Source organism: Terrapene carolina, unplaced genomic scaffold, assembly GCF_002925995.2.
Source record: "Terrapene carolina triunguis isolate 2854851 unplaced genomic scaffold, T_m_triunguis-2.0 Scaffold35022, whole genome shotgun sequence".
Lineage (NCBI taxonomy): Eukaryota > Metazoa > Chordata > Testudines > Emydidae > Terrapene > Terrapene triunguis.
In genome coordinates this window covers 12121563-12137115 of record NW_020699373.1, presented here as the reverse complement: position 1 = coordinate 12137115, position 15553 = coordinate 12121563, and positions in this window count along the sequence as shown.

Below are 15553 nucleotides of genomic sequence, written 5' to 3'. Positions count from 1 at the left end.
CCCCCCCCCCCCCCGGCCCGGGGAGCCATGCGGCACCTCCCCACCCCAGCTCACCTCTGCTCCGCCTCCTCCCTGAGCACACCGCCCCCACTCTAATTCTCCTCCCAGGCTTGCGGCGCCAAACAGCTGATTGGCGCCACAAGCCTGGGAGGCAGGAGAAGTGGAGCGGTGACTGCATGCGCGGGGAAGAAAAAAAAAAAAAAAAAAAAAAAAAAAAAAGAATTGGGGCATCGCTTTTTGGTGCCCCCAAATCTTGGCGCCCAAGGCAACCGCCTAGTTCGCCTTAATGGTAGCACTGGCCCTGGGCAAGAGGCCTAATACCTGAGGTGGGTGCATTCAGAGAGACCAGAAAGAGGTGTTGCTAGCTCTGTAACCATATGTACAAATATTTTAAAAATAGAATTGCTATCTTAAAAGTGTCTTCCATTTTGAAAGACTCTGGATTTCAGAGATGTTCCCTATATTTAAAATCAGACTGGAACCAGTAGTAACTCTCCAGATGGAAGACTACTGTGTATCTGTAATAAGTCTGCTCTTTTATATTTTGCCAGTGTGGGTTTGCAGTTTCTCCGGGTGAAAATAGCTTTTTCCAAGTCAGGATGTGAGCAAAGCTGGAAGCCATGTGACATACTGGAGGCACTGGCAAGAAAATCATGACCATCTGCAATTTTTGTTAACATTTTCAATTTTGAAATAGTTTAGAGAGATTCCACTTTCATGGACATTTTCAGGCGCGGGGGGTGGGAATACACCAGATTAAAATCTGTCATTTCCTCCTCTTCTCTCACTACTTATTTTTATTTATTTAGATGTATGCATGTGCTAAGAAGGGCACCTGCCCACCCATCTGCTTTAGGCACACTTGACATAAGAAATATACATCACAAAAATATACAAAAATACTGCAGTAAATTTAATATAAGCCTCCACCAGTAGTGCAGGCAATTTAAGCCTCAGAGCCTCCTTCCCCCATCTTTTAAAATGCCAATGAAAAAATATGAGCTTGAAGGAATTAGTTAAATATTAATTGATTTAATCTTTACATGTAGCGCTAGCAAGAATATTCTGGTCCCATTGAAAACGCCTGGCTCTTACACAGAACTGATGTCAGAAAATGCTTGTTATCTATCCCACTCTGCTGAAAAGTTTGTGGGTTTTTTTAAAAGAAAGACTTTAAAAGAATTTTTTAGCTCTCCTGCTGCACAGCAGCCTTCTTAGTAATTGAATCTATCTATCTATCGAGCTCAGCTCTCAGCAGCTATACTCAGGCACAGAAATCCCAGCACATTTGTTACTCTGAGCTCCTCTTTATACGCAGCACTGAACCTATCTATTGACATTATGATCTGTCACAAAGCCATCTATTAGTACATCAATTTCTGATTAACTTCTTTGTCTGATGTGGCCATTGATCTCAATAGCCCTAATTGACTTAAACAATAAAAGGTACATTTTACCACTGGTGAAAATGTACTGTGTTTTGTTAATCCAGAGCAAAGCGGATTAAAAGGGACATCCCTTTGTCAATTATTGCTCATTCTTTTTGTTTAGCTTCAACATTCCCCATAATTACACTGGCACCAATAGCCTAACCACAGTTAGGAAGTGTCATTTCCATGCTAAACCCATTGTCAAGTATGCTATAAATTGGCCATTGGCATTCACTGTGGGCTTAAATTTAGCATAAACGATTCTATGCTACAAGGAGCGGCGTGTTGGTCTTTTGTGTTCAGCCTAAATTGTAGGGCTGCAACAATCGATAATATGCATTTTCTTTACCCCCGCCCCTCCCCCAAACACTTTCCTATGGTTATCTTAAAAGGGAATCTCTAGAAACAGTAGAAAGTAGAAACCGACAACTAAGAAATACAGGACCAGATTCTCAATTGGTGTTGACTGGCATCGTTCCATGGAATATACAGAGCCTGATTCTCTGTTATGCTAAGGCCCCTTTACATTGCCAGAGCGAAGTATAGCAGTCTTTCTGTAAATGAAAATCAGGTCCACAGAGTATATGAAATGTATAATAGTCATTGGATTATCTTCAGCTCCATCTGAAGTCACTGACTGCACATAGTCTAGCCCATAGAATACTATGTCTACACAACCGCTGGGAAGTATAATACTCTGCATGGGTAGACATACACATGATAACTCTGCTCGAGCTAGAACTTAACATTAGCAGTGTGGCCACAGCTTGCACATTGCTATTTTAGCATGCTAGCTCAAGCAGAACTAGCGCATGTATGAACCACATCTCCCGGTTACTGGGCACTCACATCCTAAGTTCAAAGCAAGGTGTTTAGATTGCAAAGTCAAGTGCTCAAAAGCTAGCAAGTGCCATATTTACAGTTGCCTGTGTAACCTTCATTCTGTCCCCTTGTGCATCCATCCATCCTGTGTACTGAGAGAAGCAAAGGGAGTTGCACAGAAAGCCATAAAGCTGCCGTTTCCTAACTTTCACGTGCTTACCTTTGCAATCCAACTACCTTCCTTTAGCATAGATTTTTGTATGTAATTTCCTAGGTTGAAGAAACAGGTCCGTACAAATTCTGTTATGTTTAACTGTAACAAAATCCACAGCAGGGTTTGAACCCTGAGCCTTCAGTAATGCAGTACAGACACCTACCACTAAAAAAACAGGATTAAGTATGTTAACTGGTAGGAGGAGAAGGTGATGAGGATGGGATGTTGGGGCTATGTGCTGAATTGGGGGCAGGGAGGTGGGTGTTTGTTGGGGAACCTGGCCTGACTATCTGCCCTCTACCCCTGTTGCTCCAGCCACTCTTGCAGGCCCCAGCACAGTGTATACTGCTGTTGATGCTTTGGTGGTAGTATAGGTCTGGTTCTTTAAAATGTTTGTGTTTCAGGTATTACTTTGGCAGGCTGCCAAAATCTTCCTGAGGAATGCAAGCAACAGAAGGGAAAAGGTGACTTAACAGTTTATAACCCAGCTAAACCTGAAGGGAATTTCATGGAAGAAAAGGCACTTCTCTAGTCCAAGGGCTTTCTCCCTGCTGCAAACAATGAAAGAGCTCCTTGAGGGGAAAAAGGTACAGGAATCCTTTAATGGAGATTGTTAGGCAATTTTAAAAAAATAGACCGCTCTTATAATGAAATGTAGAAATCTTTTCTGTGTTCAAACTTTTAATTGAATCTAAAATATATGTGGGCAAACTCAGTTCTCAACTATACCAGCATCGGTCTGAAGTAACGCAACTGAATGCAACATAATTCCTCTGGATTTATCCTAGTGTAGATGAGAGTAGAATCCAGCCCATAATAAATAACACTTGGAGGGTGGAAAATGCAAACATGAAGAAATGACAAGGGGTCAAATCTGTGGCGTAAATCCATTAAAACCAATGGGAATGCATCAGTTAACTTTGCCCACATTTCACAAGTACAAAATGATGGAGGATATATAAGATTTAACCTTAAACCCATCCTCTTTTGCTGCATAGTATTTCAAAGAGAGAGTTTACTATTGGAGTACCTCTCAAAGGAACATTACCAGGAATGTCCACTATTGGTGAGCTGTTGCTAGTTTTTAGCAAAGACACAGAAGAAGAGACCATTTTGTTTCCAGCCTTAGGACTTAAGAACCCCTTTTTATGTTCAAGAAATGCCCACAGATTTGTGCTGCTTTGGCATTACTTTCAGCAGACATTAAAAGTTCGTTAGAACCTGCAGGAAAGGAACCATGAGGGTCTAGGGTGTTAACACCTCTGAATTGCCATGGGGGCCTCAGGCTGAGCTCCCCTGGGAGGACCTTGCCAAGCCCAGCCTCACAAGAGGTACCACCCAGCCAATACCAGTATATAAACCAGGACGCCATGTCTGAGCCACAACCCAAACTGCCTGCCCACCTCTGCTCCAGACCCTGCTTTTAATAGACTCTGATCCTGGTTTGTCCTCAGCTTTGCTATTCGATTGCTGTCTATAATGTGGTACCCAACCCTGATCTTCTGGTAACCTGACCCTGCCTGCCTCCCGATGCCTGACTCTTGGTTCACCCTCTGGCCCATCTTGGACTCTGTACCTGACTCAGCCTGAAGCCAGACTCCTGCTCTGACCACTAAGTCTGACTGCCCTCGTCCCAGTCATGGCATTTTCAATCTGCATCACAAAGTTGAGGAGTAAAAGGAATAAAGGCTGAAACACTTGCATGAGAGAAATCTGTAATACTATTAATGAGCAACGAAGATCGTGCCTAGATTTAATTTACAGAATCCACTCAGCTGAGATAAATCACAGTTAAATCTGGTGTTTCTGAGAAGTATCCAAAGGGCTTTTCCTAGTAGAAAACTAGAAGGCTTCCAGATAAATATTGAATTTACAGTTGGAAAAACATTCCATCCAAGTTTCCTCCAGGTAGCTTTGGAAAGGGTCTTTAGTTTATATATTAAAGTGTTGCAACTTTGTAGCTTCTGCCACTACCTTCTGAGCTGTCTGGCTCTTTTAAACTCCTCCTCCAGTTGGAGCAAGCTCTGTTGGTGGGGTGGGGCCCCCGGGCCAAGAACTGCTCCTTAATGCCTTTTATCCCAGTCTGAGGTGTATATACTCCATCACACCACACCATCCCCTTCTTCCCATCCCCCCATGCCAAGGGCTTTTTGTGCACTCCTGTTCTCCATCACCCACATTCAGGCTTGGGCTGGAGCTTTGGCTCTAGGGCCCTGCAAAGTGGGAGGGTCCCAGAGCTATCACAATTAAACAGCCCTTTAGCCCGAGCCCTGAGAGTCCAAGTCATCTGGCATGGGCCAGTTGCCGGTTTTTAATTGCAGTGTAGACACAGTCCAGGCTACAGCCAAGTCTCCCTAAAGAGCAAGTTAAACTGCGGCCTCTGCTATGAGTAGCCATCAGCAAAAATGGCTGGGAGATTCCTCTGCCTGTAGTACCAGGCAATCTGGGGACCCTAAATTTTCCTGTGATTTAGACTTTTCTGGGGTTCTGATTTCCACCAAAATCAACAGGGTTGTGCCCTTTAATGACTGGAACGTTCCCTGAAACTTTGGAACTGATCAGATGCAATGTTCCAAAGTTATCACGTTACACACAGAGACATGCCCTCACGTCGAGCGTTAGACCTCGCTTTGGGGTTAGTGAATTCCACCCAAACCACTACGTTAAAAAAACATTAAGGTTACAAAATCAAGTAGTCAGAACTCAGAAAGTACTCCCAAGTCCCCCACCCCAATCCCTTTTCACTCTCAGTCCCAATCTCCCCCTTCACCCACAACTTCCAGACCCAGTTTCTCTCCCCGCTCCACCTGGTAGCCTCCAAGTCCCAGTCTCCCCCAAGCTCCTTGTCCCAGTCTACTCCCCCGACTCTTCCTCAGGTCTGGCTTTTGTTGCCTCTGTATACACATTGGGCAGCTTCCTCCTCTATGAGAGTCCCTGACAGATCAGGAAAGAAATGGTCCCTGCTCTCAATTCAGGTGCCTAGACCAAGCATAGTGCACAGCAGTCCAGAGCATGCTCAGTGCAGACAGAATCCTAAGGGCATTTAGTGGCTACAATCTAAGTCTCAACTGAGCACATCTGCAAACTCATTTTTCAAAGGTTCATTTGACCAAATGTGGGTAGATTTTCATGAAGACAGCAAAAGGCACATCCCTGATACAAAGGCACATCCCTCCTGGCCAATTTCTACTCCCTGGTTCAAAGTATGGGAGCACTAGAGCTTCTCAACGGAAAAGTTCTCCGAATTTTTTAACATACGCAAACCAATGTATTTTCCCCCCTCATCTTGTTCCCAGAAAACAGCTGAACTGTTTTGGTTGAAATCCTCCCAAAACATCCAGCTTGAGAAAGTCACCCAGCATGGAAAATTTCTACCCAAATGGTAGTTTGGCAAAGTTATAAGCAACTGAAAACAGGTTCTTATAATGAGAGGTGTTGAGCAACCTTAATAATAGACAGTAGCACCAGCCCACTTTTAATATATCTTGCGGTGTTCTAGTCTTTTATACATGCAGGATTTGAAGATCTTTATGTTCCGAGTATAGGTGCATAACTGTTTCACAGTGACACCATCAGATTGGCCAGGGAGGCGAATTCTGAGTCTTGGATTGTGGCATTAGCTGTTGTATGCTGCAGCTCAAAATGAGAGCATGTGCATTGGCCAGCTCTGGTTCTTCACAGAACATAATGGAGCTTGGCCATCAAAACACACACACACACACACACACACACACACCTACCTTACCTAAATGGTAGATCTTGTACCAAAAACAGGATGCTCGGGTCATTTGGTGGGGAAAGATAGAAGAATCCCCTTCTTCCTACCCCCAGTACACTCACACAGTAGCAGAAGAGGATATCTACCTAGCTTGCAAGCGTGGAAAGCAACCACATACTTGGGGTGCCTCTCAAGCTCCCAAAGAACTAACCCATTATCTGGGAGCAGATAATGCTCCTCTTTTCGAAGGACCAGTTGTCTGGGCCCCATACAATTTCTTCTATCTGCATGAGGCTCCCTGGGCTTCTGGGAAACACCACTCAACTAGCACTATACCAGCACTTTGCAATATGGATTAAGAGGGTAAGAGCAAGATTGAGGCCCTAATTTATTTGGGTAGAGGATAGATTTACAACTTCATTGTTACTGTTATTTTTAACTGACTCCTTAATTGTATGTCCTGAAATCACTATGGGCCTGATACAAAGCCCTACCAAGTTAATGAGTCTTTCCATTGACTTCAAGAGGCTTTGGCTTGGGCTTTATACAGCTTCCATTTGTTTTGCATTTACGGACCTTAGACAAAATTAATTCCTGGTTTTCTCCCTTGGACTTCAATGAGCTTCCCCCAGGGAAAGGTCTAGTCCTTTGTCATTTCTCCTCCATTCTCTTTGTGTTAATTTATCTGGACAGGTGTTCTACTCTATCTACAATCTGGTAACTATGGACTGACTCCATTTAAATCAGTGGCATTACTCTAGATTTACACGTAGGCAGCTGAGAGCAGAATGTGTCCCTACATATTTTAGATTTGATGAAAAATTGAAACACAAAAAAAAGATTATAACAAAAGCCTAAAGAGTAGCTCGCAATCAAGAGGACATGGTTAATGTAACCGGAATATCTAGCCTGAAGTTAAAGATCGCTTCAATAATGTAACTACAATATGCACGCCCATGGCCAATATAAAGAAGATTCTTTAAAAGCTTGTGGCAGGGGAACTAATGTGACTCCTTCATCCTCAGACTCTTTATAGTTTGTCTCCTGTACTGAGATCCTCCAAGCAATCTGACTTTTGGTCCCCTCCAGCATCCTACAAAAAATGCTACCTCTGCCACAAGCCTGCTGCCTTGGGAATCCTCAAGCTTCCTTGTTGATGTGAGTTTCCTCCAGCTTTTATCTTGCAGTTCTGTCCCTGGGTGCCTTTTTCCTCCAGCCAATAATCCTGCCCCTTCTAATAATACATAGGAAAAACAATCCTTTTTCTATTAACCCTGTCTCCTTCAGCACCATCCTTCCTCTAACCACTTGCCCTGAGTAGGTATGAATGACAGAATTGGACCAGATCCTCAGCTAGTGTAAAATTAGCCTAGTTCCAATGAAGGTTAAGCAGTGACTTGGTCATGATCGATAAGAACCTACATGCAGAAAAGATTTCTGCTCTTTAACCTAGGCGTCAAAGGCACAACAAGACCCAGTGGCTGGAAGTTGGCATCAAGAAAGTTCAGACTGTAAATATAAAGATTTACTCCACTGGAATATCTTACAAAGAGGCTGGAATTCTCCATCCCTTAAGATTTAAAAAAAAAAATCAAGACAAGCTGTCCTTCTATAAAATATGCTCTAATTCCACTACACGTTATTGAGATTAAAACAAGAATCGCTTGGTGAAATTCTATGGTCTGGGCCAGACTTGATTATAATAATGGTACTTTCTGGCTATAAAATATATTAAGTTGATGGAGCTCTGACAGTTTACACCAGCTGAGGATCTAGCCCATAATGTGAAGTTAAATAAGACAATCTAAAAGCAATCGTTCTCATTAGATAGAGCATTACTGTAGTATTTTCATAGCACATTTTCATGAACTAAGGTGCTCAGTTTGATGCACAAAGTGTTCAATTAACATTATAGCATTAAAATAAAGCAAAATAATATGTTCACAAGTCAAAGTGGCAACATTAAAAAGAAGAGGTGGCCTGACATGGGGGGGAGGAGCGGGAAGAAGGATTTAAACAGAAAACACCTTTCAAAAATAGTCGTCAATAGTTCTTTAAACATGGGAGAACATGTACTGGAGAACAAGTACGAGCAGAAGATTTGCCTGGGCATAAGTTAGGTTAAGCACTGGGCAGTTCTCTGCGCTGAGTATTTTAGACCCTTCCTTGCTCACCTCCTTATTTTTTAAGAGTAAGAGCTAAAAAGGCAAAGGGGTGTGAATGAATAGGCACGTGTAAGTAGATATAGACAAATAATACTACCATGTTGGAGATCAATGGGACTACTTGAGAAGTAAGATACTACTCAATGTGAGTAAGGGTGACAGAAATATGGTCCTAAGTCATTTGCAGGAACTTATATTTAACTAGACACCGTTTTAGAAATAATCCATCATGAATTAGCATGTTTTTTCTTCCAGTATACTGGATTTGAGTTCAGTTTCATGTGCCTCATTTGGCTGCTCTCGGAGAGCTCTTACCTGTAGGGCTTGGTCCTGCACAGAGCAGCTGTGGAACCTGGCACGTATGATGAGCAACACAGGGAGTGCATGGGAATTCTGTACCAAGGAGAATGCTGGTATGTGGCTGACCACGTCATTCCTGTCCAGTAACAGGAGTAATGCCGCAGAAGGAATTTCATGGTTTGGTCATACTCCTCAAGTAGTCCTACTGGAGTTAAGGAACTACTCAGTGAGGGTGGCAGAAGCTGGCACTGTGTAATTTACAATCCTAGAGACAGCTAATACAAATAGGCGTTTTTTGCCTGTGCAGTAGCTGCAGGATCATGCCCAGGGACAGCATGTGTTTCCCCCCCTTCTCTTGTGAATTCAAGGAGAAAAATAAAAAAATCTTCATAGGATTCAGCCATTAATGGTGACAGAGTTTTGTCGCGTCCGACCATTTCCGGCCAAATATTAATTGAAATCTATTCCCATGCTCTCGCAACAGTGGAATAGAGCTCTGTGCCTTGGGAGGTGCCTCCAAGTCCATGTATAGTGCCTGAACTAAATTTGAGCTGCACATTATAATGTATTCAGTAGAGCAAGGAAGATTGCCCATTTTCTTTATCACTGAAGCTGACCAAGCACAAATCTGCCAGTATGAAAAAGGCACGATGAAATGTTCTGCTGTGTGTGTGTGCACACATGATATATAAATAAACATCCTCCTTTTCCCCAGATTCTGCAATATGATAATGTAACACAAATCCAGTAGCTCCTGCAATAAAATAATGTGCAACTGCAGTGCAATTTCTAACCAGTTATTTGCTGAATACAAAGGTCTACAAATAAAAATAGCATTCAAAGGTGCGCTGATAGAGGAGGTACTTAATTTTTGTGACACCTAATGGTGCCTTTAACATTACTCATGTCCAGGCACCATACACAAAATGAACCTGTTAAGAAGCAGATTCTCAGTAGCCTGACTTCAACTGGTTTTAAATGATAAATTGGTGCATAGTTAAATGCAAATAACTCTCTTTACAAGCACACTTATGATGAGTTAAACTTGCAATCCTCCCCACAGTGTGCAGTAATTATATCACAGCATCTTTTGGTTGAAGTCATTAATGTCCATAAATAAGAGCACTTGAGTTACTTACAACTACTTTGCATCCAATATGTTTGCTTCTTTCTTTCAGCAAAAAAAAAAAAAAAAAAAAAAAAAAAAAAAATGGACATCTCCTCACCCACACCTTTCTTTTCATGGAGGACAGAGGCACCAAGGCTTTTGTGCCACTCTTTAGGATTGAGAATTGTTGCGTTCCATTTGTCTCATGATTAGGCCAATAACAGAGGAATGCAAACTCTCGGATAGCTAAATTGAAAAGTGTTCACTTCTCCATGTAGGCTCTGACGCAGCTAAGTAAAATTCAAGCTCTGGTTTTCATTTTTCTCATTGTACTGGCGTATGAAGGAGCTATAAAAAAAAATAAACCCTGTCTCTCACACACACACACACAGTCAAAGCATGGACAAAAACATGAAAGTCGATGCTGACTCAAATTATATGAGCTTTTAGTCACACACCCTTGTGTATCCCTGGCTGACTCAAGCCAACCATTTTCCAAACTAAATTAATTCATAATGGTAAAATCAATCAGTTGAATAAGGTTATCTTCTGTTATTGCAAAGTATATGAATGGTGACAAAACTGCCTGGTATAATATTTAGGTTTAATGGCATCAAAAATGTGTCTTTAATTAATTAAGTATCTAGCATCACTTCCTGGAAACATACAGATTGAATGTATAGACTGATATAGAATCCAATTGCCTAATGATGTTTCACTCAAAGTTTACTCTACCACTAGTATTGCCATAATTGGCATTGGTACTGCAAGTCTCAGTTGGTCAAATTTACAGTCTGTCAATTCCGCTCTTATCAGATTGAAACTAAATAGACAAATTACATCCATGCATCTCAATGAAGCCAGTGGTATTGAAATGGTGTCAGGGTAGAAGGTGGCACAAAGGTGAAGCCAAGAGGATATAGGTCATTGGGATTTTCAAACGAGTATAAAGGAAAGTTGGGTACCTAACTCATGAGATTTGGGTGACTAACTCCTTTAGGCTCTTTTGAAAAATAGCCACATATATCATCTTGGCTCCAATTTTATACTAAAATGTATATATTGTGTTTATTATATTGGAGGTCTATATGCATGTGCATGCATACACACACGAGCATGTATATCGCCAACATAGATTTACAAACAGATTCATAGATGTAACAGCTTGAATTTAGGATGTGTGTGTGCTGTCGGGAGGGCTATGCGTGTGCACATACATGTATTAGAGCAGTAGCTCTCAACATTTCCAGATTACTGTACCTTTTCCAGAGTCTGATTTGTCTTGCATACCCCCAAGTTTCACCCCACTTAAAAACTTCTTGCTTACAAAAAAAAATCAGACAAAAATACCATTGGTTGTCACTCTCAGAGACCATCATTACAGACTTTCATGACCATACCAACAGAAGTCTCTGGCAATGTCGGCAATGTCAACAGGAAGCCAAACACCTCCTTTCAGTGCCAGCTGCTAATTTTGATTTTATACTATTCACATTTTGCTTTTTAAGAGGCATTTGCTCTTATGATATTCAGATTAGTTAAAAAAAATCACCATCCTGCCTCCTGAAATTGATGTGGTTTACATATTTAGACACCATCATGTTTGTTTTCTACCTGTCAAACTGAATTAATCTAAATCTAAACTCTAGGCCTGAATGTGAAAACAAAAATATTTCCCCCCCATGAATTGTGCAGTATTCGCACGCTAACTGGTAATCTGCATAAATGCTCATAGAAATAAGGTCCATCCATACACTGAAACATATGTCTTCAAGAATGAAATTCACCCCTGTGCTGAGGGCATGCACAAAGACGACACACAACTTTTGCCCTCACAACAGGACAATTGACACTTATGGGGAATGTAAGTGGTGTCTAGCCCTAGTAGAGTCCCCTGAATTTCACTCACAAAGAACTAAAGTTTAAGGCTGAGATTTCCAAAGGAACCTAAGGGAATTAGATAGCCAAATCCCCTTGCTTATCTAACGCATTTAGGCTGTGATGGGAAATGCAAGCCTAGGGGCTTGTCTACACATACATTTCTACAGCAGCACCACTGCAGCTTCAGTGAAGATGCTACCTATACCGAAGGGAGGGGTTCTCCTATCAGCATAGGTAATCTACCTCCCTAAGAGAAAGTGGCTGGGTCAACAGGAGAATTCTCCCGTCACCCTAGATATGACCGTAGCAGGGTTTAGATCATTTTAACTGTATCGAACAAGAGTGTGGATTTTTCACACCCCTGAGCAACATAGTTATATTGACCTAATACCCTAGAGTAGCCCAGGCCTAAGTTTTTAATTAGACCTGGTTAAAGAACTTTATATACAATTACACCCAAGACTCAGATATTTTCTATTTTTGCCAAGCTTGGTTTGCTTTAAATAAGGAGAACAAGTCACTCATTATTCACAAAGATACAGACAGTTGCTGGATATTCGTGAAAATATTCACAAATCCTGTAAGTTCACATTTTTCATCACAACCAATTATTCATTCGAAGCTCCAACTGGGAGCTGCATTTTTCACTTGTCATTAATGTCCTGCTTGCAACTTTCCAGTCATCGGATCAGCGTTCATAAACAGTATCATGACTTAAGCAATCAATCACACTGCAGGAAAGGCAAATAATGGAGGGTGGTGGGAAATTATGAGCAGCATATAGTCTGAATGCTATCTGCCTACACTATTCAAGTAATGAATACATTTGAGAGGGGGGGGGAATCAGGATTGGGTTGCAAACAATTTGCTTACCAAAACAGGAGTTACATTTGTTGTGAATATTATTAATTATTAATAATTAAGCCAGCACTGGCTTTTAATTTTCTTTCTCCTGCTGCATTACTGTGACCACTAAATCATTGCAGGTTGCAATGTGACCAATTTTTTCCATCCCTGACAAGCCTCTAAATCTCCAGGGAGGGAGAAACCTCTTTCTCCCTCCCTGGAGGTCAGCTCTCATTTTCCTTCCTTAGAAAGGTAACTAACTTTCTAAATCTTGCTGCTGTAAGGGGCATGTTATCTGTTGCTATAGTGATTGGAGGCTCTTGGTTAGTGAGTGATATGGCTTCCTGTTCGACTGTACCAGTGACAAGAACTTTGACAGCTGGGAGGGTGGGAGCGGAGTGGGAGGAGAAAGGAAGGAGGGCAGCAACTGAAGATAGAGAGAGGAACAGGAAAAAACAGGGGAAGAGAGAAGATAACACCAGATGGTGTTTACTAAGAAATAGTATCACCACTCATAAATGCAATTCTAGCGATAGGCACCCAGAAAAAACAAAGGAGAGGCCAAGGTTCCTTGATATACAGCAGGAAAATGGGGTAGGAGAAGAACATAAAAAATGGAAAGGAGTGGAAGGAGAAACTAAAAATTGAATAGCAGAGAGGGATGCTATATTCTGGGGTATAAAGAAGCTTCCAAATTGAATCTCTCAGCAACTATGGATGCCCCAATAAATATGAAATTCAAAAACTGCAATAAATTAGTTCCTGGACTTAGAAACTCTGAATTTTACCAGCTAAGAGAAGTTTTATGGCACTTACCCACAATAAATTGATATTTTTATGTGGCACTGAAGAAACTGAACTGTTCAGGGAGAGTTGTTTATTCACAGGCAAAAGGACTATATCCCAAATGTTATTCACAGCAGCCATTGGCAACTATGGCATTTTGGGTTCTCTGAGAAGGACATTTCTTATTGGAAGCAAAAAAAAAAAAAAAAATCTGTGATTATATATACAATCAATGACATTAACCTTCAGCTATTACTTGCTCTGACAAAACCTGCTGAAAGATATTCAGTAGAAATAGACTGAAGAGACTTAGAAACACTAAAGCAATAGGAAAATAATTTCATTCCATTTCACCATAGTAGGAGGGTGAATGATCTCTTGCTTCGGAGTTAATCCATACTCTGTCAAAGGGTCTGCATCTTTTTCTGTGCACCGCCCCATACTCAATCACTTTCTCCTCCTTGACTCCAGAATCCTGGATTTCTATATGTCAGAATTGTTTCCAGGTCTCTTGCTGCTCTGTCTAGCATATTCTTACTCCCATTTCTCTCCCATCACTTTCCAATCTGGAGGAGGACAGAAGATGCATACACTACCCCAATTGGCCACCTTTCCCCTCCAGTCCTTTTATTTTTTAATTGTTTAAGATAAATAATAGGATAAACTTACCCAGACACTGCCTTGCACCAGGATTCACTGAAGTGAATCCCATAATTCAAATTGGAGGACAAGCTACTATTGATACCACAAAGCACTTGCCATATGTGGGATTATGGGTGATTGAGAATCTGGCCAATTAGCTGTAGCTCTATCAGATCTCTCCCAATCCCCCTATTCTGTTTAGTCCTATAACTGGTGAAACTCATCCAGTGTCCATGTGTATTCTTTCACTATACTGTTATTTTGCCTATGTGTACTCTGAAATCATCTTTCACAAACTACATATGATCACTGTATATATTTAAACAGCTACCTACAGAAGACTACTATCCTTTTGAAGCATTACATTCAGTTTGTTGTGCAGAGCAAATCCTATTGAGTTTCTATTGCAAAATAACTTATTTTCTGCAGGCTAGGAAGACCTTTGAGACAATGGGACTGTAGTAACTACCCAGATTCTATATTGCTGCCGAGATGCACTGGTCATAGAAAGGGTGATGGAGAGAGCAGATTACAGCCCCTTAATTTGCTGTTCACCTCCACCGTAGCCTGATCCCTGATGTAGGTTAGATAGGTTGGAAGCTGCTCTAGCCTACGTAAACTGGCAACAGCTCTTAGTGGGCTGGCTAGCAGCTGGTACAGCTGGAGTATAGCTGAGGAGACAGAAGTGGCTTCCACTTCCATTGCACTGCTCAGATGGAATAAAGAGGACCCCATCTGTCTTGTAATCTCTGTTCCCCAATACGTATGGCAATATGACAACACTCCTTGACCATGTAACGTTTGATTTAGATTCTGTTGCTGCGCATTTGGATTGTACCAGTTTTAAATAGGTCAATTTTGTATAAGTAATGTATGTGGTTTGATTTGAATGCTCTTTAGCGGTAGTTCTTTAGTACATGAAATTGCTACACTACCAAGAATGACTAATAGGAAGGAGGGAGGGGTGATAGGAAAGTGTAAGAGAGTCCAATGCTTTTTGCAGCTTGGTCAAACTTCATAGCCCGTCTAACCCTACTAATTCCTTTTGAGGACTTGCTGTCAGAAACATGTTCAAAAGGCGATGAAAAATAGACACTACTTTGGAGTACATGAATACACTTTCAGCTGGGTGGCAAAATGATTTCCATGTTGAGTAAGATGTAAGAAAAAGAGTTTTGTGGGATTGTCATGTTCAGCACAAACTCTTGTGATCAATTATTTAAAGCTGAGGTTTGTCTTTTCAAAGAATAACTTTGCAAAAGACTTTGTTAACATTAATGGACCCAGTAACTTTCTAATGTCATTCACTGCCTTACATGGAGATACAACAGGACAAGTTAGCTTCCCCCCACCACCCTTTTTTTCATTATTTAAGCAGGAATAGTGTGGGAAGTTCATGAAAATATTGGGCATAACTAATGCTATATTTCAGGCATTGGTTCAAAGACATTTTAGCATAAAACTAATTGTGTTTCAATTTATTGCAGGTCAGGCTTAACAAGTACACAGATACATGCAGGAAACTATTATATGAAATGCATTACTTTGAAGTTCAGAGTCCTATTTTTTTCATGGTAAGTCAAACAAACAGAAGTAACTACTCTACTTTCTTCAGTCACTAAGACCTGGCCTACACTGGGG